Here is a 25,851-nt window from a genome sequence, read left to right on the forward strand (position 1 = left end):
CTTTCCTTTCTTTGTGTGCTTCAGTAGATATTTGTTCAACAATCTACAAGAGAAATGAAAGAAATGAATATAGCCCATGGGTTTGTAAAACGTGATACGCAGCTGTTTTAATTCATACATTTTATTAAATGTGAAGGCTATTCATAGTTAGTGAAGTTATAATGCGACGACGAATAGCGACGTTTTAGTGAGAAATGCTAAGTAAAATTTTATACCCGAAGAATGCTGTTCTTCCCTACTTCAATTATTTTGCCAACCACAGATCTCTAAGTTTCTGCTCGAAATACAAGTTTGTTCCTTTCATGGTCTAAAATCATTGCATTTTTTTTTTTCTTAAAAATCTGAAACAATCAATGCAAACCTATAACACTTCACGTGAAGTACTACAGGAATTGAATTATAAAGAATAAAATGAACAGGTCCACTAAAAAGACGGGTCAACATTGTCACCATTGATACAAAACGCAATATATGATTGACACTAAATCCCACCATCCGGTTCGAGAGATGCAATGCAGTCCCACTGACAATTAAAAGAAGTTGATTTATGAGCCTTGAATTCTATGCTTCAGACATATAACATTTCACCAACCAAATGGATTGTTGAAGGTGTTCTTTTTGGTGCACGATGCTCTCTATTAAAATAATGTACCCATGTTATATTGAAATCTTAGGTTTCAATTATTTTATCTTAATCGGCATTTTAAATGAGTCATCTATTTTTTAAATAATTTTGAATAAGCCAATATTTAAATATTTATTATTGTCAAATTAATTTACCTTTATATTCATTACATTGCCTTCAAGATTGTAAGACCTTTGTTATGATTGTTCTGGATCCTTGTGGTCATGCGCATTAAAGGGCGGTTGATTTTTAAATCAAATCTTTCATCAAGAGTTATTTAAAGTTCTTCTTTAATTATATTTTCCGCCAATTTTATTATTTAAAAACAAAAATGTTAGGGAACTGTAGTAGCCTACTTATATCTACATCAGGGATATCAAAGTGGCTGTATTACATGCTTATACTACAAGCAATACAAATCCAACAAGGTTCACTTTTTATCAAGATAAAGTGCAATCATCGCTCTTAAGGAAATATTGTGCGGGTTCTTGAGAGCACGCAACGCAGGCGCTTTGACATTCCTGGTCTACATGAATAGCAAGGTAATCAAACGATTGCTTATGGATGAAATAAAACCATCACAGTTTCTTCAGTAATTCTACGACTCTTTACCAACTGCTATGGTTATCTAGCGTCTGAATGAGATGAAGGTGATAATGCCAGAAAAATGAGTTCAGGCTCCGGTGCCGAAAGTTACCCAGCATTTGCTCCTAATGGGTTGAGGGAAAACTCCTGTAAAAACCTAAAGCAGGTAACCTGTCCCAAACAGGATTTGAACCCGGATACGCTCGTTTGACGGTCAGGCATTCTAATCGTTACTCCACAGCAGTGGACTTCTTCAGTCATCTACAACATAAACAATGCTCCGTTTTCCAAGTACCGGTAGTAGCCTATAGCCTAAAACCCTGAAAATATTGTGTTAAAGAACCAAGTAGGTTCTGTTTATATACGCCTTTCAACATGAGACATTATTAGGACTTATATACATGGCCCTTGTAACAGACTGATGTGAACCGAACCGAACTATAACATTGAATTGTATTCTGGTTTACGATTTAAGAAATTTACTATTGTTACAGTCATGCTTTGTTCAAACGAAAAACAATTAAATGCTTATTCTCCTAGCATCTACCAGAAAGCAAAAGAATAATCTCTGTTTTTCGATTTCTAAATTCAGGAATTCATGACGTCATGCCCTGAAGCTGTTTATAGATCAATTGGAAACGGCAATATGACCCTATTGTGCAGTGGTTTATAGTCCACCAGGAAGAAATCATAAAACATTTAAGAACCTAGTCATTTATTTTCGATTGATTGGCTTGACTGTTTTACAAACAGTAACAAAATTTATTGCTGTCATAAACACCGCTTAATGGTTAGAACGTGGAAAAAAATAGTAACTGTTTGAAAACTTCAATAAAATATGCCGAAAGAATGGTCTGGATATCGAAGGATGAGGTGTAGTCTAAGTAAATGGTATTAATCTTATAATGTCATTTATTTTAGCTGTAATTCTTTACTTGACGTTCACTTTAATCCAAAGAGACTATTAAGAGACGATGGAAGTATGTTACCAGAGGAAACAAGAGTAAAGTAAGATATTACTGGAGTGATAATGCTGGAATAAATCATAGCAATCGGAGAAAACCTGCCTCATGGTAGTTGTACACCAAGTCACCTCTCAGGATTTGACGAGAACGCAACCCAGGTCATTCTGGTAAGAACCCTTCAACTGAATTACCTACTGTTCTATCTCACACTTTTTCTCAAAATTAATACAGTAGGCCTACATCAAAATTGTTATTAAAAAAAACTACTCACATTCTCAAAATGACAAAATGTTTAGTGAATCATGTATTTTACAGACGTAAGTGGGCGTGTGTGCTAAGTCAAGGGATGAATCTTAATTTTGCAGAGTACAAAATTCAAACCAATTTTTCATAGAAGAAAACAACACGTCAAATTCAAAACTTTCTGTCTCACAAACAAAAAGGCATCAGCATTCTAAGTCCCGTAATAAGAGTTGTATAGTTTAGTACGGTCCATTATTTACAAATGCAAATTGAATTACGAAATACCTGCGTTATTTTGTATAAGAATATGATTGATGTGCAGTTCATATAAATTGACCTCACCCCTTCCAACATTTAAAGTATGCTTACAGCTTACAGATGTGATAGGATAAACACGACACATATTTGTAAACAAATAGAGATAAAGCACTGAAGTGTCAATAAGTGACACATTAGTAATTACAGAACAGATAAAACCGACAGTGGTAAGGAATGCAGGTCATAGCATAGCAATAAGGTCACGCTGAAGTGTGTCTTCATGAAATGTTTAGTAAATCAGAACCTTCGTGACTTCAAACATCAGCACTTCGTCCATTCTAACTCACGGCACACTGGTTATAGCTAGCGATAATGCCTAACACGCCATTCTGATGTCGCCTATTCCATTCCATCCAAACGGGAAGGACCAATATGGGAAACGAGAGGCCGCGCCCAACTCTACACGAAAGAATGTCACAAATGTTTGATGAGCCCGACAACAATTGATGAACTGTTAATGACAAGGTTGCATGTAACTGAACGATTCGCACCGATGGAATGAGCACTGCTACTGATCCAGATTTTCATACTCCTGTTTCAAGGCTGTACAGTTGGCTTAAAATTAAATTAATCTATCTTAAAATAATAACATATATCCTCTGTACAAATCCATACTATTTTTTGACTTACATAGTGATAACCAAACTCCATATTAAGCACAAACTTTCTCGTACACTTATATCGTGAATATGAGATATGAATTTCCTGTCTCACTTTAACAATATGATACAACGTAATGACGTCGTTCACTTAAAATTGTCACTTTATCACACCTGCATGAAATAGAATGAATACCAGAATGAATCTACAGGTGGTTTTCACCAACGCAGTTAACAACCCACGTACACAATACCACTTTCATGTCCCCAACTCGCCATTCGTATAGTTTGGCGCTAGTGTCGTTCTCGCAGTACGTAACTAGAGCCTACTATGTTTGATGTTACTTGAGAGGGCGGAAAGAACATGTCATTCATAACACTAATGACATACACCTCAACGTTTATTTCACCTTTCAGCTTATATAGAACTTCGTTTATTTGCATAATTCATAATATCAGTACTCCTTATTGGCACTAAAACAACGCAACACATGTTTTGCCCGAAGGTATTTGGGGCTCGAGACAATCTGACGTCTAATACATGCCGGAATTCCAACGCGTGACTAACAGTTACTATACTGCGGTGAAAAGGGATATACACATTCCATTCCTTAGAGTCTGCAGCATTCATTTGACGTCTAGTTTCTTGCCACTTGCTTTTCTACATCTCATTTGCAGTACTATAGATCTATCTCGAAAGATCATTTTATTCCCCCGTAGAAATGATGAAAACTTAAAAAACAATATGTCGTTCCAAGCACCGCTTTCAGTATTTTATTATGAATCAGTTATATAACGACGTCATAAACATTGTAGTTGAGTGTATGTAACACCTAAGGACCAATGGTGTGTCTTAAAAATAAGAGGGAGGCCCTCCGAAGTTGTCTTTTGAGGTCTCTTAACGTATCCATGTCGCTTTTTCTTTATATATGAAAACTAGTGTTCAGTTTTCGAATTTGAATACAAGAAAAAGTGACAAATAAAAAAAAAATAGTTATAGTAACTTTTGAAAATTTCAGGGTCATTCTAAGAAAGCTCACCCTACATGCCTTGGCGTGGTTGCGGAGTCATCGAAGGTACGTCATAAACATTGTCGCTTCTTCCTTATATATGCAAACTAGTGTTCAGTTGTCGAATTTGAATACAAGAAAAAGATCCCGGTAGAAATAAATCAAATACCGGTACTACTGAAGATCTAAAGGTCCCTGGTTCGATCCTGGTGACAAATTAAAAAAAATACGTTAAGAGGCCTCAAAAGACAACTTCGGAGGGCCTCCCTCTTATTTTTAAGACACACCATTGGTCCTTATGTGTTACATACACTCAACTACAATAGTTATAGTAACTTTTGAAAATTTCAGGGTCAAATTGTAAATTAATATTGTACTTCACATGTCCTATATCAATTATACTTGATCTACAGAAATAAATAAATAAATAAATGTAAAAAAATGGACGGAAAAGCAAAATTTGAGCTCTGAGAAACAGAAATGAATAGCCCTTCAACATATTTTGATGATGATGATGATGATGATGATGATGATGATGATGTCTCGAAACATGAGTGCACAGGGAAGGCGAATTTCCCGTTACGCAACTAAGAATATTTGGATGCCATCTATATAGTTGTAGGTAAAGTTATTTCAGAACGCCCATACCATAAAACCTTTCATCTCACCGACGCGACGTAGCATTCTGACAAAGTGAAGTTCATTCCGCAGGAGACTGGTTTCCGGACATACGAGACTATCTTCTCGTATGACATCGAGAAAGTAACAGTACGTTCCAAAGTTTAATTTAAACATTATTATAAGGCATTTATTTAAATTTACACTCTAATCCAGGAATGTTTTCTGTCGAAGACATATGTTACAGGCGATCTTAGAATTCAGGAAATATTTGAATTGAGTTGGTTCCAACGTAAGTGCTATAAGTAGGTTACCCGAACTCACATGAAATAAGAACAGACATTTTAACGTTAGTTTTGTTCCGAGACTATACCGTCCTATTAAAACGGTATACACACATACTTTCACAGAGTAACTCTGACCGCTATTGTGGAACTGGACGCGAGAAGGCCACAGATATGACCTTGGTAGGTAGGTTTGGAATTAATGATGGGTAAAGATTGCGGCGGATTTAATTTCCACTAGCTTTTTCTCTTTTATACACGGACAAACTTCAGTATAGATAGACAACCTAATACAATCTACAACAACCACCTTCACGAATCGACGAGTGCACGTGAAATACATTCGTAAGTTGCGTAGTTCCCTCACACGCAGGAAGTTGGCAGCTTGCCGAAGCTCGTCAAGAAGTGGGGGTGACAGGCACGCTCCGTCCATTTTGCATGTATAGTAACCGACGCGAACTACGAGCGCTTTTGGAAGCAATTTTGAGAACAGAAAATGAATATCAGGATATAAATTCATGAAATATCACTTCATAACCAGTCTATTTATAGAGTAAAATGTAAATATTTTACATCTTGATTACACAACTTTTAACACTGTATCACTTCGGAATATGTATGATAAGAACTTTCTTGTGTTAAATTTTAACATACCTTGTTAACATGTTTCGACCTATTTTCGGTCATCTTCGGACCAAGACCAACAACGACCAGTTCCGAAGATGACCGAAAATAGGTCGAAACATGTTAACAAGGTACGTTAAAATTTAACACAAGAAAGTTCTTATCACACATATTCCGAAGTAAATATTTTATAAAGAGCAAAGCAACGTAATACATGTTTAATTAGTTCGTATCACACTCATAATTCGAGTCTTCCTTCATTTGAAAGGTGAAATGAAGGCGTGCCTTTAGGAAGATAAAGCCTAAAGAATAAAACACTAGTTTGATACTATTGATCACTATATATTGTTAAAGAAGCTTGCCAAATACGGGATTAGTAATTCTCTTATAAATCTATTTAGAAGTTACCTATTAAACCGCAAACAGTTCGTTGTCTTCAACAAATGTCGATCTGAAGAATTTACAGCGACATCGGGGGTCCCTCAAGGATCAAATCTGGGTCCACTTTTATTTTTATTATTTATAAATGACCTACCGAACTCGATATCAAACTCACTATGTTTAATGTATGCTGATGATGTCAAAATTATTAAATCTTGTCCTACAGCTAATGACTGTCACTTGCTTCAGAGAGATCTAAATGAGTTATACAAGTGGTCACTGAAGAATAAACTGTATTTCAACTTAAATAAATGTCATATGAGATATATATATATATATATATATATATATATATATATATATATATATATACTAGGAAAAAAGCTTATTTTACTTACAGATACTCAATGGGTGGGGAATTCCTGGAAATGACTGACAAGGTAAAAGATTTAGGCATAGTATTCACTTATAATATGGATTTTTCCATCCATATACTTGAACTTGTGTCTCAGTCGCTTAAACTTCTAGGATTTATCTAAAGACATATCACAAAATTCTCCTCTCCAGATAGTTTAAAAATTCTATTTTTTTTTCATTAGTTAGATCAAAACTTGAATATTGCAGTACTGTATGGAACCCCTATCAAATTAAATACATTTACAAAATTGAGAGTGTTCAAAAAAGATTCATCAGATTTTTGTTTCTTAAATCATTTGGTTACTATCCCTCCTGGAATAATGAAAGTAGTATCTCGTACTCATCTCTTTTGTCTCTCTTTAATTTTGAAAGTTTGCAACACAGAAGAAATAATATTGATATAAAATGCCTCCATAATTTATTAACAAGTTCTGTAAATAGTCATCTACTGTCCAGGATAGCAATACATGTACCAAGAGAGAACTGTAGGACCAGTAAAACATTTAATTTAAACTATGCTAGGACATGTTATTATAAGTACTCCACACTTCTTAGAATCTGTTCCTTCTATAATAAACTGAGCAATATTGACATCTTTCAGGATAGAACCACACTCTTGAGAGATATAAATACCGGTAGCATTCAAAACACTAAATAAGTATTTTACTAATAAATAGGTCTTAACTGGTTTGCATATTGTATATTTGGTCTTCCTTCTTAAATTATTTCATATCAATTATCATTACGAACTCGCTCCTAATTCTGACTTAACGTAGGTCTAGCCCCTCATCAGTTGTTGTATTATTGTTACTAATCTGTGACTAGTTATTTGCATTTCATGTTTTCTTCATACTGTAAATACTTTTGTTTTTGTTAACCGAGATTTACATGTAATATTTGCTTAATATCTTTTGTTTAGTATTGGATTGTAACTGTTTAAATTTAATACCATTATTATGTACTGTATTACTACTGTTATTTTCATTTTATCTACTCTGTAATTACATTGTTGAGTGGATTAAATAAATAAATAAAGTAAGTAAGAAAGGTCATTGAGAGAAGATTTCAGTAGTTTCACGACTCATAACCTCACAACCGTGAGGTTTCCATCCCTCTTAATCTACGAAAAAACGTATGAATTTTCTAAACGTACCGGTATTGAAAAAAAAATTGCCCTAATAGTGAACAAAGTCCAACGCTGTGAAGTAACGGTTAGCACGTCTGAACGTGAAACAAGCGGGCTCGGTTTCAAATACCAGTTGGGACAAGTTACATGGTTGGGTTTTTTCCCGGAGTTTTCCCTAACTGAAGCAGAATTGATGGGTAACTTTCGGAGTTGGACCTCGGACTCATTTGAACACCATTAATTCATATATCATCATCATCATCATCATCATCATCCATACCATGGCCCGGGTTAGTTCAAGGTATGGCGTGCTGTACTTGTACAAGAGCGTGGCCGTTCGGCTACCCAATCATTCACAGAATAGGAGTGGTAAGCACAATAAGCCTCAGGCTGCAATGTAAGCCTTCGGGTCCCTCCTCAGTACAAAAAAAAGACAGTGAACAAATATCCGCAGTTAATAGGTCTAATTCATACTTTCTCATTAACAATTTATCAGTGGCGTAGCGTCAATGTAAGCTAAAAAGCTCAGCTTCCCCAATGAATAATAATTTCATAATAAACCTGCAGTCTATGGACAAAATTATTTATTAATTTTAATAGAATTTATGATTACGCGTTAAATATTGTGATGCGGCAGCTCAGGATGATTTGTGATGCATCAGTAAACTAGAAGCCTGCACACACCAGCTTCCAAGCAAACTGGTTTCTCACACTCATTCTTCTGTGTAACCCACCCCGCAGATATTCCATCCCTTTCTAACTAAACTATCCTGGTCGCAAGCAGGGGCGTATACTGGTTAAAGGGTTTGGGATACCGCTGACCCTATTATTACACAAAATATATCTAACAATTGCTTTAATTTTAATTGCTATGGTAAAACTAATAATACAAAATTATTACATTATGTTATATTATAAACTTTTTCTTTTGTAATTTCCTCGGGCTACCGCCAGTAGCCCCGGTAGCCCGCAAAATACGCCCCTGGTCGCAAGGCTCGCAAGAAGCTAGCTTTAACATTGAAAATAAGTAGTTTCCGAGTTATCCCTTTTCGTCAGTTGTGTCTAGTTGAAGTGTTAGTGTGCAGTGTGGCTGATATAATAAATAATGAGTGAAATAACAGTTCCCGACACTAATTTACTTGAATTTTTAGGACAATTCTATTATCAAGACTGACTTAAGAACAAAAGTGTGATCTAAAAAACAAATGACCGACTCCCTTGCTGTTAATGAAGGAACAACCAAAAGACAGATGCATACATACGTAATGATACTAATACTGTATCTATTGACCGTTAATATTGTGATTCCTCTAAGTATGACAGGGAGTGAGCTAATGTTATACGTATACGTGTCTATTTGTTAGAGATATGTGTAAACCGTGAAATCATATTTTACTACGTACCATTTGAGGTCATGCCTTATTGGTGTTACTTACGAGGTTCCAACCAATCTTCGACTGCTGACTTGACATTGACTACTATTTATTTTGGCTATATTTTTGTAATACGTTTTCTCATATTGCATGAAAGACAACTTGAATTAGCTTCCCCTGCTCAAAATTTCATGCTACGCCACTGCAATTTATTCAGGACAATTGGAAGAATTTTCTTTATATTCACTGTATAAAAAACAATGCATCGCATACTGACGCATATGAATCAATAGTTATTTACGATGGAAGTATGAAGTATTAAAAACGACATTTTATTTTGTGAGTAGGGACGTTTGCGAAATGAGGTTGTAGGTCGAGTGCAGCAAACCCCACGAACAAAATAAAATAAGTTATAAAATGTGTCGATAACTATTTTTTAAGTAACTGTTCGCCCATACTGGTATAGAAATAATCCGCCGACTTCTCGACCGTTGTATTGTTCCTTGATGCAATATGAAACTTGATCATATTAAGTATAGTTCAGTGGTAGAGCATTCGACGGAAGACGAAGAAGTCCCTAGTTAATACCCGGGTGCCTCCCTTAGGAAATCATGTATTGTTCTTTAAATTCCATCACTCTCAACCATGTTTGAACCCGCGAACCTGTGACTCAATGTCAATTCAGTTAGTGCAACAGAAAAATTCGCCTGAAGAAGTAGTCCTACAAGATCTCAGTGTTGCGAAAGACGAATGTCAACAAAGTAATACCATAGTTTTAAATTCAGTAATATTCAGTATGAATTATCTAACCAAAATATGTCATAATAAAAACAGTAATGCGTAGTCTCTTGATCACAATTATAGATAGTATTCTGTATAAATTATTAAATCTGAATGTGTTATCGTGAATATAATGCTGCTTTGTATATAAAAAATTATATGACGTTAAAATAAGTCATAGAATTCCTTAATTGCAAATTCAATTAACAAATGAGCTTCACATCATGTTACAAAATTAATTTTCTTGTTATGTTCAGTTGTTGTAGGCTTGCTATACGTTATGTACTTGTTACAATTGTAAGTCATTAGACGAAAATACATAGGTTAGATTAGGTTAGGTAACGGTGGATAGGGGCGGGTTAGGGACGACCCTTTGCACGTCGGCCATACTGAGACCTACTGTGCACCCCGAATTTATGAAATGAATGAGGATGAGGTGTACCAGCCCACCGACAGCATGTGGCCCCCTCACCCGCTGACCCAATGGGGGCCCCCTACCCCCCTGCCCTAAGTTCATACCGCCAAGGTGACCAAACAGCATAGAACGGCCCTTCCAAGATGTCGAAGTGCCCTTGGAAGTGCTCTTAAGGAATGAATCCTGGCAGATATATTGTGGAAGGCTGGGAACCCAGGAACGTTTGTGGAGAGGACCCCTCCCCCTAAGCCGACGAAGACATGCGTCTTGACCTGAATGAGATGAAGATGAATGATATGAAATCTAAATTCTTTTTCTACACGGGAGGGGAAGGGAAATTAACCGTGGCAACGAAAATTCCAACCCGGCATTTGTCTAAGTAACTGTGGAAAACCACGGAAAGACCACAGTCAGGTTGGTCGGTCCGGGAATCGAACCACGGACCTCCCGAATACGAGTTCCTTGCAGGACGCATAAGCCACCTCACTCGATGAATGGCTAAATTAGACTTATCGGAAGACAAGCATTACACTGAATTATAAGGAGTATTTTTTAAGTTCATTTAAACACGCTTTTGTATTTTACGTCATATCGCGTGTGTAGGATCTTTGGGTAGGCTATTTATAAGTAGGCCGTGAACTAGGCCTACCTATTGTTATGATTCTATTTCTATTGTCATTTCTTTTAAATGGCTTGTATTCATTTTTAACCCCTGTAATCGTATTATCTTTATTCATTAAATTATACGTTTCTGGCTCTTTCTCAGAAACGGATGGACGGAATCAATTTTTGGTATTATGTAATGCATAAAAATAACACGATTACAGGGGTTACAATGAATACAAGCCACATAAAACAAATGACAATAGAAACAGATTTATAACAATGGGAAGTTCACGGCCTACCAATAAATATCCAGACATTCTACACACGCGATATGATTTAAGATGTTAAAGTATAGGCCTATTGTATAAATAAACAAACCAACAAAAAGCCGCGGACTATTCCAAAACAGGAATTCCACTCACACCAAGCAAACATATTTGTCTCGCATCTTCATAATAGGTCTGCTATCAACTAAACTTTAATTAATTAAACGGTAAGTTCTTATATTTCTGGCTGTATCTCAGAAACGGATGAACCGAATTATTATTATTATTATTATTATTATTATTATTATTATTATATTATTATTTTATAAACGGTTAGTGTTTATCATCCCATTTAAAATGACATGTCTGAAGATACGGAGTGCAATTTGAAATTCAAAAGTGGGGTGGGGTGTAGGGGTAAAAGGTAAAAAGGTAAAGGTATGGAACAGAAAATTAAATCATCAGTGGTTTTGAACTCAGACTTGTGTTCCCTGCACATCTAAAATTATTCAAGGTGGAAAGTTCTGAAATGGACATACTATAGGTACTTCATCTAAATCTCTGAAAATTGTATTACGTAAATCTACTTAAAACTTTGGTTTATAAATGGAGTAAAATGTATTCATTTTTCCTATTTTTGTTATGTTTTCCCGTTTCTTTTATTCCTCATTTCTTTCTTCCTTTCCTCCTCTATTACTCTTCTTCTATAAACACAATTTCATGTTTATTTGTCATTGAACTCTATGCTTCACAACTGGAACGGCTTCCAAGCGCTACTGGGTGAGGCCGGCAGAAAAGTATGCATCCCGCACTAGTGATGAATTGAATACTTGCGTGTGGAATTGCCGTTTAATTCTTTTATCCTGCAAGTTGTTGCAGCCAAATGCTATGCACGAAGTCACCATTCCTTAATTTTAAGTAGTTCTTAGCTTCATATAGCGGAAAAAATAAATCGGAGACTGTAAATTTAAGTTCGCACAAGACCACACAGACAAACTCCATGAGACGACATGCTGCAGACAAAGACAGCGATACTTCAGAATCTCCTTCCTTGTCTGCTTCTGCTTGTGATGATGATGATGATTATGATGATGATGATGATGATGATGATGATGATGATGAATTATAGGGATGTCAGAGGGAAACCGGGTACCCGGAGAAATCCCTCTGTTTCCTGGACCACGTGCTTGCCCAACACAAGTTAAAATTCAAGATCGAGAGGGATTTGAACACGGGCACCCTGGCTTATAACTAAAGCTCGGAACTTGGGGACTTGTGTGTCGTGTGCATGAGTAAGGTTACAGGTACAACGTACACAATGTTCACGCTGCAAAGTGCTCAGGGACAGTCGTATACACTAAGAAAGTGGTCACATCGAACGACAAGAAGATGGACGAGGAAACTGTGTCTTGTCGAAGCCAATGACATTCAGAGAATTACAGGTAAACGTTTGTTTGAGGAATTAGAAAATACGTGTTATTCGAATGAGTATTATAGAAGTTTGAAAATACATTTTTTAAATTTTAGGTAGAGAATTTCGTGGAGGACTTCGGAGGAGATACATTATTTTCTGAGAATGGCAAGTTTATATTTTGTAAGTTGTGCCACACATAAACTAGAGGTTGGAAACGGTGAAAGACATTGCAGTCCCTTAAATCGGTGGAAAATTTGTCCACAGCCATGGAACAAGTCGTAGAGGGACCTGCCCTAGTAGTGACACACAAATTGAAAACTATTTTCGAGAAAAATTTGGGAAATACTTATCTTTCTCAGATAGCTAGCAACTACTGAAAATCGAATAGAAAACAGTGACAGTGAAAACATTCAGTATTTTAAGTTTGTTACCGTCATTTCATGTGAAGTGGGAATAAGTTTCTCTCGTTTCAAATCATGTTTAACTAACAGGCGAAGAAGTTACGGGTTCGAAAATCTTCGAATTTACGTAGTCATACACTGTAATGAAATGTACAGAGCATAACAGTAAATTTGATATATTTCTCGTGTTTATTTTCATTATACATATGCTGTAAAATTAAGTGTTTCAACCTACCATAATACAATCAATAAGTTGATACAGCCAGAAACTACTTTTATAGCAGACCTGACTGTACCTCCGTGCTGGAAGCGGGAGTTGTTGACATGGAAGTCCAGTCGCTTAGTCACGTGCAAAGACACAAGTCCCCAAGTTCCGAGCTTTGCTTATGACACTAACAAACTAGCACAGAGACACTGTAGCAGTCTTAAAAATATGGTTATCTCACACAGCGAGGAGTGTAACTGATAACGTAAGAAATGTTTTTTTTTTCGGAATGTATAAAATATAGAATGACAAAATAGGCCTATCATATAGATGACACTGTTATAGGGATATCCTGAACTAGCACTAACAGATAGCGCACATGTACTTTGAGGGATGCGCTTTGCGTATGCATTTGTTTTCCGGTATATAAACATTGAGGATTTACGTAGTGTATTAGTACATTAAATACTCTTAAAAACAACTCAAAATGGCAAGTTTTTGTTGTGTTCCTATATGTAAAAACCAGGGAAAGCATTTGTCTTCATTCAGGTCCCGAAATATTTTGAATATATGCTTTGAACCTTAAAAATTTAACTAATGAAATTGCGCCTCGAAAGTGTTAGCAATTAAACAAAAATAACTACTTCAAGTAAGGAATTGCTGGCTACAGTTTCATTTTGGAAGAGGGAAAAGTAAATTAATAAAAACATATGCAAACTCGACAGCAAGCTAAGTTAGCTTAGATTATATTCAGTACTTCTAGGGGTCTCCGAAGTTCACGCCTGCAGTAAACTCTCGATTAACTGAAATGTTTATTATCCAGGACAATTCATAGTGAAATCCATTTCGTGAATAATATGTTTAATGTGCTGTAGATTAATTATTAAAACCATGTTTTTACTTCAAATTTTCAAAATCATCCTACATAGTATTCAAAACTGCTGTCCTTAACCTACAAAACACAGGAATAATCGTGATACTATATAGCTACTGCGATCATATTATATAATCTTATCAAATATTGCATTTAATCTTTCTGCAACTAGAGGAAAAAAAATACGAGGAATTCAATCTCGATAGTCCCTTCCCTATAAAAAAAAACACATTGGTGGCTGCATATCCTGTTTTTTGCCTACGGTACTTACAATACTAATGATTAAAGAGGTAATATTTACTTTCGACAAAGTTCCTATTTTATTTATTTTTTTTTTATTCGTTCACCTCATTCTCAAAGTTCTCGTTTAGGTTCATGAATATTCAATTTACTCGTATCTATATTCTGCATACTGCAGATTTCCTCATCCACCTCTTAAGGGGAATCGCTAAGTATTATACAAGTTTACGCTATTATTTATGGTAAATTAAATTATGATGTAAGAAAATACTGAATTATATTAAATTATACTAGGTTATACAAAATAATTATAAATATAATTTTGACACCCACAAAAAAACAACAAACGGGAGAACGTAATCAACTGTAGCATATGACGTAATATAGCCCTACAACATGTTGTGCCGCATGGAACGCTCCTGCCATCTAACGGTAAAACTTCGCATAAGATATCCCTATTATCTATGATGAAGACCCGGTACCGTGTCTACTCCAGGCAACAAGCGTGAATCCGAATGTTTGTCTATTGTTAGGTCAAGAATAAGTCCACCACATTATGTAAGCCTACTTGGACCAAAGTTCTTCAAGGAACGAATGAGCAAGAGGATAGTGTATACAATTAATCGCACTTACGAATAACAAGCAGATGATTGTGTTCAGTCGCACTTGCTAACGAGTACTGATACGTAGGAACTCAAGTTGCTAGTTGAGACAATTGAAACATGTTTATCTCCATGTTAAACGCTAACACGTTATATTTCTGTAGTGCTCGGTAAAAGTGGCACAAGTCAAAAATGTTAATTTCACAGGAGAAGGAAAAAACTGTCTTCACAGTAGTTTATGTCGATTTGATTTTGTTCTGTATGAATTATTATAATGGGAGAAATACTTATGTCTCTTTTCCCAAGCGAGCAGATGTTCCTTAAGTTGTCAATAAACTAGCAAAAAAATTTTGTGGAAATTGATTTATGCCACTTTTCCCAAGCATTGCAGATTTTATACACACACTTGAATATTTTACGTGAAGATATATACTCTCATGTCAAGTAAGATCTGAAACGTTTTCACAATAAAATCTGTTGAAAAAAATTCCATTGCTTACAGGTTATATATTTAAATATTACAATATACGTAAATACATAACCTGTAATATTTCCCCCGACGAGTGATTACTATAATCAGAAAAATACTCACTGCATGAAGGCAGTGCATAGATCAGGCCTGCAAAACTCGCAAGGAGGGGAACTATGACGTCAGCCTCACTCCACTTCTATTGGGGATGATCGACTTTCGCCCCGAGAATGAATGTTGATGCAGCCGAGCGTAACTAGAACGCCGTGACCGCACAGGTAGAAAAGGTGGGTGGGGTAAGAAAGGGGAGGAAAGTAGTCGCTCTCAAGAGCTATAGTTCTGCAGGCCTGGCATAGATGATCATAGCGAAGTGTGATCTGTGATAGCGAGAACTCGCAAAGTGTGTGGAGGAGGGCTCGTCGCCTTTTTCTCGCAATACATTTCTCGCTAGCGAGATCTCTTCAAGTGTGTAAGGGGCCTAAGTCCGACAGGTGGCTTGGATGGCATTCGTGAATCCGATAGTGACAGTTTGGCCATTCTGCCTCAACCTTGATAAAATCAAACCAATCAGCAGGTGAGTAACCTGATAAGTCCCAGGTCCCGGATCACAAAGCCCTTGCTATATCACAACTGGAAGCCCGTACTGTCCCCAAGAATTCATCACAGTCTATTTTAATTACTGCAGATCATAGACGAAATGAGGGGAAGGTGAAATGACAGAGGGAAACGGGAGTACCCCGAGAAAAATTCTCTGCAACGTCCACCACAAATTCAATCACGACTTGGCCCGGGATCGAACCCGGGTCCGCCTGGTTGAAAAAGCACCGCGCTGAACACAGAAGCGGTTAAGGATATACATACGTAAACGAAAGATAAATTTCAATGATATGTCAAGTTAAACAATAATAATGAGGACGTCCTGTTGTAACGTGTGTATTTCCAACATTTCGATTACTGGTATGAAAAATTGTGGTTCAATCATAGACGTTTCTTTAGAAATACGAGTATTAGTATATCGGCTTCTTCTACATTTGGCGAAAGGTTTAATTAATTGATGAACTATTGGACTTACTCGTGTTAAATATGTAATATTTGTCCGGCTTACAGCTGTTTCAGTGCTTCACGCACCATCTTCAGAGCCTACTAGATCGCGGCGTCATCTCGAACTTTTCTGCCTGTTAAGAGGGTGTGTTTTATTGTTGGAAGGTGTTGAAGTATGGAGTCGAATAGTGTGTGTGTACTGAAATTGATCTGTGTATTGAGGATTTGATCGGGGTGTGTTTCAGTGTGTTTGTATATTTCGTATTGTTCTAGTGTGTTGAGTTTTTGGTTCTTGGGTTGTGTGTGTAGGATTTCCATGTCCGTATTTATGCTATTGTATGTACGGTTAGTATTGGTTATGTGACACAATACATCTACATACGCCGATCACATAACCAATACTAACCATACATACAATAACATAAATATGGACATGGAAATCCTACACACACAACCCAAGAACCAAAAACTCAACACACTAGAACAATACGAAATATACAAACACACTAAAACACACCCCGATCAAATCCTCAACACATAGATCAATTTCAGTACACACATACTATTCGACTCCACACTTCAGCACCTTCCAACAATAAAACACACCCTCTTAACAGGCAGAGAAGTTCGAGATGACGCCGCGATCTAGTAGGCTCTGAAGATGGTGCGTGAAGCACTTAAACAGCTGTAAGCCGGACAAATATTACATATTTAACACGAGTAAGTCCACTAGTTCATCAATTAATTATATTCAAGTGTTAAAAGTGGTGTACGCAAGATTCAAAATGAAAGGTTTAACTATAAAACAGTTAGCCCTACATACATTCAGAAATTCATGCCGATTTTTTTTTTTTTCCGTCGTAAGTAGCGTTCTTACATCGCGTCAAACGGTATAATAATGTCCTTTCTAAGCGTGTATTTTTAACTGTTATTTTTTAATGATGTGCGTTTAATTTCCTCACTCCAATCTGGACTTCTACACCACTCCTAACAAGTATGGCAACAGGAACGCTACGAATCACAATTAGAAAGTTCGTGTTCTTCCGGTATGAGCCCAAATATGTAATTAGGTTAATGTTCAGTCGTGGAAGTAGAAGGAATGCAAAAGCAGCCCTCACAACAAGAAATAAATAACTTCCGTTGTTCTTGAAACGATGATGGTACAATGATAAAAATATTGCAAAAGAAATGAGAGTGTCCGAAAAAGAGTAGCTCAAACATAAAAACTCCGCATCTTAACGCTGCTGAAACATGTCATGTGACATCATGCTAAGATTGTCCTCGATGATTTAGTATTTTATACTGTTTTTTTTTACAGAGAAGGAAACTTCCCACAGCATAGTGGGCCAGAATCTCAATCTAGGTGGAAAAAAATATTTTTTTTTTCTGTCACTGAAGTTGGTGTTTCTACACTGTAAACACTAATCAGATGTCTGTACTTCAGAAATCCGTAAAGCAGAAAGGAATTCGAAAAGATTAACAACAGTATATTTTTTAAATTCCACGTGAAAAGTCTGCCCAAAAGAATGCACTTTTGGTTTATAAAAAGTTAAATTAATTTATTTCACGTTAATACTGTAATTATAATGTCGAAATTACTGAAATGAAAACTGAATTTTCGGTCATGAAGTTCATTTTTATGCTGAGATTTTAAAAAAATCAGCACTTACTCGCACGGATTTTTTTTACCAAAATACAAAAAAACATTTAGGCTTTAAACCCCATATTGCGGTTAAACGGCAAACGTGCGCCCTTTTTTTTTTTTTTTTACAAAATTCTTTTATTTTAGGTGACGGCTAGCAAAACAGTCTTCGGTGACTCGTAAAGATTATATTTGAATTAATGCTCGAGAAGAAAAACTCTTCAGAATCTTTATATGAGTATGCTTTGACTAGATTATAAATACGAGAGTGTTCACAGAGCGTTTTTAAGGGAATTAGAAATCTATTTGTTATTTTATAAATGATTTTAAGAAAAGATGGAAATTGTGCTTGATGAAGAAAGGCAAACTATTCAGAATGGTTGAAGGCCGTCGCAACTAATTTTTAGGAACAATTTTAATTAAACGCATTCTTATAGTTTAAAATGTATTAATTCTGTATGGTGGTGGTAGAAATTTATGTTGGTATCTAACATAAACCCTTCTGCCGGAGTATTAATTGGACGCTCGGAATACACGGGGAGCGCTTGGGGCTTATCACTTACTTTTCAGAGGATGGAACTGGCTGTGTCAGGGCCGATGCGGGATGACCCACCTGTCAACATCGAATTCATGAATGCCACCACAGCCCACCTATAGGACTGTGTAACTCACTGCATATAGGCCTAGAGGGTGCACAATGGGTGAAAGCAAACCTAAGTGCAAGGATCAGTCCTTGTTCCGGCCTTGGAAAAGCCAAGCCAAGTCCTCTTCTCGTTGCTATATTTCGTAACGGCTAGAGATGGACATATATATTAATTTGTAAGAGGAAAGTTGTTTGTACTCTATTTCCTTAAGGTATGTATTAACGTCTGAAATGGCGTTTTTATGACTAAAATTTTCTTTGTAATAATGTTAGCTGCAAAATCCTAGTATAGAGCATTGTACGCATAAACAGCAAAAACTCAGTGAAAGAAATTTCAAAATTGAGTAATTTTTAGAAAATATATGGCATTTTGAAGAAATAGAATAATTTTTAATTAATTATTTTTTAAGGAATCAAAAAGTGAAATTGAAGTATCTGATATATGGTTATGTTAGTCTACTTTCATATGTTGTCTGATAAATATCTTAAAAAGGTTGGTTAAAAAATGTAGATTTTCCTCCAAACCTACATACCTTAATGACTCGAATTAACTTACATTAATTTTGAAAAGGACATTTTACAGATATTTTTCAGATCTGAATATTTTTTACTTTAATACACCCTCAGTTTGTTGTATAAATATAAATAATAATTAATTTCTCTGATATGGAAACGTCTCGAGTTGCAACACTTCGTTTATCACTGTAACTTGTGTAAGAAAAATTTGAATGGAAATCTTAGGGTCCTTTTCCAGAAAATCGCTGATTTGTATTATTATTTCAAATAAATAACTCTTTCTTTGTAGTGAAAACGATTACATTGTTGTATATGGATCATTTTCGGGTAAATTGACTCTTGATACTGAATATAAGAAGAGCCTCTCCCATAGTTAGGAAGAATCGCTGTAGCCTACACATCGCACAACGATAAAGTAATGTAATAATAATAATAATAATAATAATAATAATAATAATAATAATAATAATAATAATAATGACGACTTTAATTAAACTGGCAGAGTTAAGGCCGTAGGGCCTTCTCTTACACTCAACCAGGATTAAAACTTACTTACATAGTTGAACATACAACTGTATCAGATTCAAGTAATTACATATTATTATTTTTTTATATTTGATGGATACAACTTACATTAAGATATCAAAAGAGGTAGTTAAATAAAAAGTTACCGACTAGGCTAAAATAAAAATAAACACAGTGGAATACATATTAATTAATGTTGTTAGAATCAAATACGATTCACATAAAATCAGAAATCGATAATTCATTGAAATTTACACAACATAAATAAAAATAAACGCATTCGAATACATAATGGTATTAAGTTACGAGCAAGTACGATTCACATAATTAAACCAGAACCCGACAATTGAATAAAATGTATACAATAAAAATAATAAAACACAAGCACAGTGGAATACATATCGGTGTTAAGTGATAAATAAACACGATTTACATAGTAAAATCATAAACAGACATTTGAATAAAGAGTAAACAAAAATGAACACTGTGGAAAACATGTAAGCATTAAATTAGAGGGAAATATTATTTACATAATAATATTATAAAGACAATTTAATTAAGTATACACAATAAAGTAAGAAACAAAAAATAAAAATAAACACAAAGGAACACGTTACATTAAATATTTAAAACGCGTTAAGTCCGGCAACTCATCATAAGATAGTATTCTAATTTATATTTAAAAGAAATCAAAGTTCGGCAGCCCTTGAGTTTAGGCGGCAGAAAACTCCAGTGACGAAAAGTAGCAACACTGAAAGATAAGGAATACATATCTGATATGTGTGAAACGGAATTTCTAGCGTGTTATCGTGTTGTGACTGAGTATTTAAGTTATGATAGCGAGAAAGATTGTGGAAAAGAACAAATAAGTAATAGAGGGCGTAAGTGTACAAAATTCGGTATAAGAAAGAAAGAGAATGTAACTTTCTCCTCTCGTACAACCTGAGCCACGATAATTTATTGAAAGAAGGTGAAATGTGAACATAGTAGTGGACATTACAAACGAAACAAACACACGCATTATGAACACGTTGCAGATTATGGGTTAAATCCACCCTGAGATCACTGAATAAAGTATCACAATAATCGAAATGAGGCATAATAAGAGTCTGTACAAGCGTCTGCTTTGATTTAGTTGGGTAATAGTACAATCTTTTTAATGACTGAAGGATGTAAAATACTTTCTTGCGTGTATGTTTGATATTCGTATCCCGAGCAAGATTGCATTCAAAATGAACACCCAGGTTTCTTACAGTTGAACTGAATGGAATGATCGCTTTATTCAGATTCACAGGAGAAAGGTTCAGCTTATTTATATCGGGGATTAATCTTTTATTCGCAAATAAAATAGTCTGTGATTTATCTGAATTTAAGTCCGAATAGTTGAGACAAAGATGAAATAGATTAGAGATCATTATTTAGTCTATTAATACATTCACTTAACTTATCAGAACTGACGGAAATGTATAATTGAACTTCATCTGCATAAATATGTCTGCAATGTTCGAATGACTTAGCGATGTCGTTAATATAGAGAAAGAAAGCAGTGGACCCAATACCGAACCCTGAGAAACTCCTGACTCTACAGTCCATCAGGAGGAGAACTGATTATTAAAGACGACACGCTGCTGGCGGCCAGTAAGATAGGAGTGCATCCAGGTGATAACGCTATCAGAAAAATTTAACACTCGAAGTTTAGTTATTAGTAGATCCATGTCAACAGAGTCAAAGACTTTACTATTCATTCATTCATTCATTCATAGTGTTCTACCCAAGGGCAGGTCTTTCACTGCAAATCCAGCTTCCTCCAATCTTTCCTATTTTCTGCCTTCCTCTTAGTCTCCGCATATAATCCATATATCTTAATGTCGTCTATCATCTGATATCTTCTTCTGTCCCGAACTCTAATCCCGTTCACCATTCCTTTCAGTGGATCCTTCAGTAGGCAATTTCTTCTCAGCCAGCGACCAAACCAATTCCTTTTACTCTTCCTGATCAGTTTCAGCATCATTCTTTCTTCATCCACTCTTTCCAACACAGCTTCGTTTTTTATTCTGTCTGTCCATTTCACATGCTCCATTCTTCCCCATATCCACATTTCGAATGCTTCTAGTCGTTTCTCTTCATTTTGTCGTAATATCCATGTTTCTGTCCCATACAATGCCACAATACACACAAAGCACTTCATTAGTCTCTTCCTTAGTTCATTTTCCAGAGGCCCGCAGAAGTGCTCCTTTTTCCATTAAAAGTTTCCTTTGCCGCTGCTATCCTTGTTTTGACTTCCTGGTAGCAGTTCATGTTGCTGCTTATAGTACACCTCAAGTATTTCAAGCTATCCACTTGCTCTACTGCCTCATTTAGAAGTTTACGTCTTTTATTTTTCTTCCCATGACCATAGTATTCGTCTTGTTTGCATTTATCTTCATCCCATACTGCTCACAGCTGAATTCGATAAAATTAATAATGTTGCTAGTCTTTTATCCATAGCCTCTCATATATCTTCAGTTAAATTCAATAATCCAGTAGAAGTGCTATGCCCGCTTCTGAATCCAGATTGGAAGGGGTCAATAATATAAATGCAAAACATTAGGGGGGGGGGGAAGAAGAAAAAAAAATATAGCTTGAAGGTACTATTTCCAAAATTAAATTCTTAGAATTAAATCTAAGTATAATTATGAATGTAAAAACAATAAACACAAAATATTCAGGTTAATAAACCTTTTCCATACAATCCAATTAAACTATAATGATGTTATGTTTTATTTAACGACGCTCGCAACTGCAGAGGTTATATCAGCGTCGCAGGATGTGCCGGAATTTTGTCCCGCAGGAGTTCTTTTACATGCCAGTAAGTCTACTGACATGAGCCTGTCGCATTTAAGCACACTTAAATGCCATCGACCTGGCCCGGGATCGAACCCGCAACCTTGGGCATAGAAGGCCAGCGCTATACCAACTTGCCAACCAGGTCGACTCCAATTAAAAACTTACTAAGTTATATGCGCCGACTGTACAGAGAAAGGGGTCTCCCTAAGTCAGTTTAATGATAATGATATCGTGGATCAAATACTGAACAAAATAAACTTTATATTTTGAATGTAGAATTTTAATATTTATTGCTTTTTTTTCAATTAAACTAAAAAAGCAATAAATATTAAAATTCTACATTCAAAATATAAAGTTTATTTTGTTCAGTATTTGATCCACGATATCATTATCATTAAACTGACTTAGGGAGACCCCTTTCTCTGTACAGTCGGCGCATATAACTTAATAACAGAAACTATATGTTATCTGTACTCGAAAATAGAACGGTTTGCCGATGATAGCATTCAAGATATGATGTCGCTATGGGATCCCTATCTATTTCTTTACGTCTCATAGGTAAGATAAAAGAGAGGATAAAGTTCAGTGTTGAAAGTGAGGCTTGACATATTTTTCGAAATATATTTATACGTAGATAAAATAAGGATTACTATGACAAGAGATTAATGTCCTACATTCTTCGTATTCATGTAAACACATTTCATTGTCTTGGTATCTCATATCTTTGCAATTGCGCAATAAGACAAGTTAAATATATTTGGAAGCCTTCACGAAATTACGTGCGCTTCTTCGTAAGAAACTGTGACGTCGTAAGTTACTTTTACGCATTCTACTCCCAACATATTCCAGATTGAATACGACTAATACAGAAGTCATCAAGTTCTACTTGATGGGGCTGGTAAATCAATTAATGTATTACTGGCAATTTTAAGTAATCGATATCTAATTTGCATAGGTTTATTAATTAATTTATTTGTCTCAATTACAGCCGTCAGCCACCAAAGTGGCGAGGATTCGATTCCTGGTTGGTTCTTTGGGAATTGTGATGAACAAATAAACTGTGGAGTAGGTTTCCTTCAAGTACTTCGGTTTTTCTAGGCTACTCTTTTTTAAATAATTTGTTAAAATTAACTGTGTCAGCTGGCTGTTATCTAGTGTCGGTAGAATTGGTAATAGATGTTATTTCACATGATTTTTAAATTGGTTTATTTTACGACACTTCATCAACTGCGATGGTTATCTGGTGTCTGAGTAAGATGAAGGTGATAATTTCAGCGAAATGAGTCCAGGGTCCAGCGCCGAAAGTTGCCCAACACTTGATCTAAATTGGTTGAGAGAAAACTCCGGAAAAAACCTCAATCAAGTAACTTGTCCCAAACAGGATTTGAACCCAAGCCCGGTCGTTGCACGGTCAAACATGCTATCCGTTATTCCACAGCGGTGGACGCTTCGCATGATTACCTGACTTTCGAATTACTTTTGGGAGGGAAAAGCAGCACAAATGGAGTCCGAACTTACGTTGTACCACTAAGCTACACCAATGGATTCTCTACTGTTATTCCACTATCGCCATATCCTGATTTCTGAACAACCCAAGTTTGAAGTACACGTTAAAATACTATTTCAACTTAGAAAAGAAAACTGCCCATGAAATCTACACAATTTCAGTAAGGATTACATTAGCAGCCGCACTGCGTATTTAAAAACAGGGGTGAAAGAGTTTCAAGAGGTATCGGTACTGGGTTGACTTTTTGAACGCTGGTCCTGGGACGGATTCTTGCAGTTAGGTTTGCTTCGACCCATTGTGCTTTCTATACAGGGTGTTTTAAAAATACGGGGCATAATTTCAGGTATGCATTTCCCACATATAGACAATCAAAATAGTTAATTACAACATGTGTCCGGAAATGCTTCATTTCCGAGTTATGGCCTTCACAACATTGAAATTCACCGGAACGTTTTTCTTTCCGCAGGTCGTTGTCATTACAGAAGATGTTCAAAATGTCCACCTCCTGCTTGAATACAGACCTCACATCGATGTCTCATTGACCTGCGAACACGATCCCAAACTCCAGGAGTATTGCGTATGTCCTCAGAACATGCCACAATTCGATTCCGAAGGGATTCAATCGTCAACACATTCACTTCTTGCATGATGGCGCTCCTGCACACTTCAGTCGTACGGCTCGCCGGTACTTGGATCGAAGGTTTCCTGATCGATGGATAGGTAGAGGTGGCCCAATTGCTTGGCCTCCACGCTCACCTGATCTGAACCCTCTCGATTTCTACTTGTGGGGCCATTTAAAATCATTGCTTTATTCGTCTCCGGTGCCTGATTTGGAATCCCTTCGGAATCGAATTGTGGCATGTTCTGAGGACATACGCAATACTCCTGGAGTTTGGGATCGTGTTCGCAGGTCAATGAGACATCGATGTGAGGTCTGTATTCAAGCAGGAGGTGGACATTTTGAACATCTTCTGTAATGACAACGACCTGCGGAAAGAAAAACGTTCCGGTGAATTTCAATGTTGTGAAGACCATAACTCGGAAATGAAGCATTTCCGGACACATGTTGTAATGAACTATTTTGATTGTCTACATGTGGGAAATACATACCTGAAATTATGCCCCGTATTTTTTAAACACTCTGTATATGTGATGACTGTCCAAGTCAGGCGGATGACATTCGTGAATTCGATGCTGGCAGGTGGGACGTCCTGCCTCAGCCCTGAGAGAGCCAGGTCCTATCCTCAGACAAGTACCTTATAACTGATAAGCCCCAAGGCTCAGAGTTCTAAAGCCTTCCTATATTAGCATCGGAAACTCGTACCGAAACTACCCCAAAAGTTTCACGCAGGCTGTTTTGGACTACTGAAGATTATATATGAAATGAGAAGGTGGAGAGTGTTGGTGGAATGAGAGAGAGTAATGGGAGTACCCAGAGGAAAATCCTCTGAATTGTTTGCTTTTCCACAACAAATTCCATTACAATCTGGCTGGAGATCGAACCAGGGACACTTGGATAGAAGACCAGCACGCTAGTGCTTGAGCCACAGACACTGCAAATTGGAGTATACTATAAAACATCTGCTTATTGTGGTGCGTGGCCACACAAGTCTTTAAGCAATGAGAGTGCAGATACTTCGACTAAGGATGCTGCTAATTCCAATGATGTCTGTGCTTACAGGTATGATCTATATCTCCATCTAATATAAGA

General features: G+C 36.2%; 1 protein-coding gene across 2 annotated transcripts in view; it reads right to left on the minus strand.

The window, feature by feature from the left end:
• LOC138707452 (epidermal growth factor receptor kinase substrate 8-like) overlaps positions 1-15,036 on the minus strand; it is a 110,644-nt gene extending 95,608 nt beyond the window's left edge. Inside the window, exon 1 of one of the 2 annotated variants that reach the window (XM_069836922.1) lies at positions 15,003-15,036. The gene's annotated coding sequence lies outside the window, so the exon portion shown is untranslated. Of the gene's footprint in view, positions 1-3,366; positions 3,807-15,002 lie in introns of those variants that run through there. The other variant, XM_069836921.1, reaches the window with a different exon arrangement.
• Positions 15,037-25,851: the final 10,815 nt, after the last annotated feature.

Source organism: Periplaneta americana, chromosome 10 (genome assembly GCF_040183065.1).
Source record: "Periplaneta americana isolate PAMFEO1 chromosome 10, P.americana_PAMFEO1_priV1, whole genome shotgun sequence".
NCBI classification, from domain to species: domain Eukaryota; kingdom Metazoa; phylum Arthropoda; class Insecta; order Blattodea; family Blattidae; genus Periplaneta; species Periplaneta americana.